This window comes from Ostrea edulis, chromosome 9 (genome assembly GCF_947568905.1).
Source record: "Ostrea edulis chromosome 9, xbOstEdul1.1, whole genome shotgun sequence".
Taxonomy (NCBI): domain Eukaryota; kingdom Metazoa; phylum Mollusca; class Bivalvia; order Ostreida; family Ostreidae; genus Ostrea; species Ostrea edulis.
Window position 1 is genome coordinate 48879857 of NC_079172.1, and position 6000 is coordinate 48885856.

A 6000-nucleotide genomic window follows, 5' to 3' on the forward strand; every position below is an offset into this window, starting at 1 on the left:
TGCAAAATTAGTCGACTTTCTCTGTACACCAAGAATAGTCTTGCAGTATTTGATATGCAGTGTTTCACATTGTTAGACAATTTGTCCATATTTATATGTTTATTTTTAAATTTGGAAGCCAAAGAGATTCTGTTACTCTTAATGATCACATAATTCACAGTTTGATGTATACCGAAGAATAGGAGCAATGGTATGATCAAATAAATTAATGTTAATATTGATGTGACTCCCCTCTGTATTTATACAATTCATTTTGAGCAAAGGATCCTGAGTTACAGAAGTACATATTCAATCCACTTGTTTTGAAGAGAAAATTTTTATTACATTTTTTTTTCCAGGTTTGCTAAAGATCATTATTTTTCTCTTGGATAAATTAAAATGAAGGCACCAGTCATTGCAATATTTGTCTAAAATATCTAGTTTTATTTTGCAAACCATTTGAAGTGCTTGATAGCAAGATTAGATCATCAACATACATCAAACTGTGAATTATGTGATCATTAAGAGTAACAGAATCTCTAGGGTCATCCATGCACTTAGGCAGATCATTAAGAAATATCTTAAATAGGTTTGAACTTAAATTATCCCCTTGCTCGACACCTTGTTGAATTTGAAAAAAAAAATCAATAATTTTGTTTTCTACAAGACATTTGTCTAGTCTGTTCAGAACACTATTAATTTTTCCCCAGTTACTCCCGTTACAGTAGTCCCTCTATAGTTGTTGGGGGTCATTCTTGTCTCCACCTTTATGAATTGTGGATATATATCAACATGACCATGCTTTTGGATATTTTCCGCTAGACAAAACCATATTGAATAATTTAACAAGACTATTTAGTAATACACGTTGTCCACATTTTAACATGCTGTTGGAGATGTTATCTAAACCAGGGGACTTATCATGTTTAAGTTTAGCAATTGTTTGAGATGTTTCAAATTGTTTTATAGAAAAATCTTATGGATTGAATATTTTTATAGATTCCAATTCCTCAAGATTTTTCTGGAGAACATTTAATCTTTCTGAATAAATTTCCCTTGCTATACTTAAATTTTGGAAGTGATTTAGCCAGGTACTCAAATCAATACATTTTTCTGATCTGTCTTCCCCAGAGGAGTCTCCTGTTTTAGGGCATTGATGAGTTTCCAGTACATTTTTGCATTTTCTTCATGCAAGTTTTCTAACTGAGATAGAATTGATATCTGATACTCTTTTCGTACTTTTTCCCCTTGCTTTTGTGTACTCTCTATATAATCTATAGTAGTGACTTCTTACTTGTGGAACTGCATGATACTTGGACAATATTTTACCATAACTAATCAAATTCATATGTTGTCTACATAAATTACTGGAGAACCATTTTATTTTTTAGATTTCACTTTCTTTGATATATGTACATGTATATGACTTTATATACGGTAGGCGTTGACACATTAAAAGAACCTTCACTACTATGACGGGAAAGAATATTTGCATTCTGATTAAAACCAGCCCCCCTTCTCCTATCGTCGTCAGTTTAGCGCTACTACTGCTTCCATACAATAATGCGCGACATGAAATATGTCAGCAGATCAACAATTACAGTTCAGAATACTTACAAGTTCCTGTTATCATCGTGCGGTATAATTATATAACAAGCATTCGGAGAGTATTGCATGGTAATACATAGCAATACATAGTCCCCCAATGGTCCCAAAACATATTGGACCGATATTCGAAGTTCATTATGTAGGTTATGGTAAAGGTACATTGCTGTATTACTATGTTAGAAGTTTTAATAATGAGTGTAGTACTCTTACATATATCTACAGAAATAAGAAACTTGGATGTAAACTTTAAGCTGGTATGAATATGAATCCACTAGTTTTTATCAACTTTGTTGAGGCGAACTAAAAATGCACCAATTATCAAATGAATATATGTAAGCACCAAAAAGTTCGGGAAAAAAACCATAATACATGCTATTTTTTGTTTTAAGTCCAAGGGTCATGACATAGTGAAAAATGAACGGATCGAGACGAAATTCAAACTTGATTTGTAACTTGTTATGGCATAGCAATTATGTACCTATCTGCAAGAACAGAGCAAAAAGGTGCGGAAAACTGATTTGCCGGACTGACGGACTGCAAACCTAAAGTCCCCTTCGATTTCGTCGGTAGGGAACTAATTAATAATGAGTAATAGACCTCAGCAGTTTGATGACCGAAAATCAATTTTAAGGACCTAGCTTCCGCAGACTGTCACGTTCGCTGGTGGATATTTGTTTTCTGGAAAGGATCTCTTAATCCAGACGCACGTTTACAGTTTTCTTTCTAATATGGTGTACAATTTATACCTACATATTGAAAAATGTTACAATTGAAGATCTGTAAAATTCAATTCTAGGTATTTCATTTGTGTTCTTGAAAACTAGTAAGCAAAAGTGTAATCTAAAATACTCAAGGTGTCATGTTCTAGTTTTTGAATTTCATTTTAGTTATTTATACTACTAGTTCTCGAATACTAGCCCTTGATCGGTATATGAAAGCTTGAAAGATCGAATACTAATTCTTGAATTTCATTTCTGAATTTACCACGGGAATATTAAAATCTACCTCAAACGAGGTAAATAAACGTTTGAAAGATCTTGTATATCGTTCAGAGTTCAGTCAGTGATACCACCATAGAATTTACCAAATGGTAACCTTCCTTAACTGTGGTACCATTGGTTTCCAATAAACCCTGAACGGATTTCGACATATCAATGGCATTTATTTTAAATGTAACATTGCACTGGTTGGTGGTTCACTGGTTGTATATTGTTTAACGTCCTGATCGTGAAGTTTTCACTCTTATGGAGTCGTCATCGTTGTCGGTAAAGGCACAGGGGCTCGTCACGAATTGGCCCCCTCTATTCTATATTTACAAATATAAATATAAAATAGACGATCTCAAATTTTAATAAGACAAAAATTTTGTGACGAGCCCCTGTGTGAAGGGCTGCAAAATTTAGGCCTATGCTCTGCGCTTATGACCTTTGAGCAGGGACGGATATTCATCGTGTCACACCTGCTGTGACACGGGACCTCGGTTTTTGCGGTCTCATCCGAAGGACCGCCCCATTTAGTCGCTTCTTACGACAAAAAAGGGGTACTGAGGACCTATTCTAACCCATATCCCTACAGGATGCAACAATGTTAATATGCCCGGCAATAAATTTATTAAAGTTTTGACAACATACACAGCATAGTATTACTGCATTAATCATGCACCAACAACTTGACACAGTATACTGGTCCGGGGTATACACCACTTGCGCCCTTCCAGGCATTTGCTATCAAAGCAAACTGTGGCAAAGTTTAGCAGATTCAACTGCAAGAATCCAAAATTACTATGAGAGGTCCCACACCCTGGTGGAAAATGTCCGCAAGAATGGTTACCATCGGCAAATTTTATTGAAACCAATGGTAATTTACAATACCAACAGTAACCCCAACATACCGATGGCAGATTTCTGAACGAACCCAATATATGATTATCGATCGGTAAATAATGTAGTTATGCATTTACACCTTTTAAAGGTGTCATGTTCTAATTTTTGAATTTTATGTCGAACGTCATCTACCACCCCGAGTCCTAAAATTTACCCTTTTAAACAGATTTTGATACAATGTACATAAAATTGATTTGAAAGATCTTGTATATTTTTGAAAAGAGCAACCGAAATTTTCAAGGCGTCACATGTATACGAAATTCGTGTTTATCTTAAAATCTACCTCCAACGAAGTCTTGGTCGGTAAATAAAAGTTCGAGAATTATTATATATTTTTTCAAAGAATATTATTAACCGAACTTTTCAAGGTGTCATATGTTCTAATTTCTGAATTTCATTTCGGTATTTACTACCCGAGTACTAAAATCTACCACCAAAGAGATTTTGATACGTCAATAAAGTTTAAATGATCTTCTATATTTCTGAGGGAAAAAATCCAACTAAATTTTACCTCGTTAACCAATCTCTACCCAGAGTTATCGTTCCTTACACTCACTTACACCTCTGTCAACGTCTCAAGGGCTTTACAACATTTTTGTAAAGTAGCACGTATGCTCAAATAAAGTAAGGTTTTGACTTCAGTTACAAAAATATACGTAGATAAATAAATACTGAGCAGATATCAAGTCTTTTTGTGACATAAGAAGCATTGATTGGGTTGAAACGTGGAAGGTTGTTCTATTGCACCAGGCCTATACATAGGTACATGAAAAATATATAGTAATGGAAAAAAATCTACAAATAGTTGCTTGTCCTACATTTTCCCGATATTTTATAAAATAGTTCTTAGTTTTATTAGCCGTAAAAAAAGAAGTGGATTTACATGTGGAATAACATTGCTTATTTTGAGACCTTAACAGAGGTACAAGTGTGAGCAAGGAACGACAACTCTGGGTAGAGATTGGTAATTTACTAGGTAAATATGAAAATATCATCTTAACCCCAGGGTATGGCACGCCAAATTCACAAAAATGAGCTAAACATAGTTTCACAGTTGATAAACTAGGTTTATCGACTGTAAACTACAGTTTACGGACTGTAAACTATAGTTAACGACGTTAATCTATATTTCACATCTGTAAACCATAGTAAACAGATAATCTATGTTTCACAAGCGTAAACTATAATTAACAATGAAAACAATCATTAGCGATTGCGAAACATAGTTTATCTGATAAATACGGTTTCACGATTGTAAACTACGGTTTACAAGTCTGATAAATATAGTATCACAATTTGTGAAACTAGGGTTAACGAATGTAAATTATAGTTTACAAATGTGAATCTGTATTTATCAGCAAAATCTATTGTTAAATATAGTTTTACGGATGAAAACTATAGTTAACGAATCGTTAACTATAGTTAACATTTCGTAAACTATAGTTTACAGTCGATAAACCTAGTTTATCAACTGTGGAACTATGTTTAGCTCATTTTTGTGAATTTGGCGTGCCATACCAGGGTCTACAATTCATTTTCTCTTCTGAATTCCATACTGATAAATGGATGAGTTAGAGAAGCCCTGCTGTTAGCGGAAATGTCTTTTCTCTTCAATTTTCCTATACAATGTATATATACTCTCATGAAAAACTTTTGATTCCCTTCATCATTAAAGGAGGAATAACACACCGGGGAAACTTGATATGGATGAAAACAGTGGTGGATTTAGGGGGGTTTGGAACCCCCCCCCCCCCTTTTAAAAATAATATTGATAACTCATGCATCAAAGCAAGAAGGAACCAGAATTTCAGTCGAAAATGCATTAAAATGCACCATTTTGAATCAATCTTTTTAAAATTTTCCAGGGGGAAGCTCTCCCGGACACCCCCCCCTCCCTACAATAATATTTTGAAACTGAAAACTTTAGTCAAAAACTGCAGTTTTAGCAGAAAGTAAAACCTTGCTGCACTCCAACCAATCAATCTACAGATCAGCATTCAACACGTTAACAGACTGAGCAACATGTACCCAGCTATACATTGCAAACGTTTATATTTTCATCCATGTTTTAAAAGGAAGTTAGTCATTATGTGGTGTACTTCCTGAAGTTTAGGGTTGCGATAGAGGGAGATAATTCAATTTCCTCATGAATGTTTTTTTTTTTAAAAAAAATGAAGATAATTCTCATAGACAGCCAAGGAATCACCCTACACCTTTTTCAGAACCGCTTGAAGGATTTTGATGAAATCTAAATCTAAATAAATAATCTGTGGAGAAAAAATTAAATTCAAAGCAATCTGAAAAAAGGATACCTTTATGTTTTTTGTAAATTTTATTCATCATAGATATAGATAAAGTGACCAAACGACGCTTTTAAGGAAAAACAGCATATATTAGAAAATAAGCTAAAGATAGATGCAATAAGCAAAATTTTGACTTGCTTCAAATAGTTGTAACTATATAATTTGAATGAACTGGAACCTACACTACCGTAGGATTTCATATTAATATGAATAACCATATAAACCCT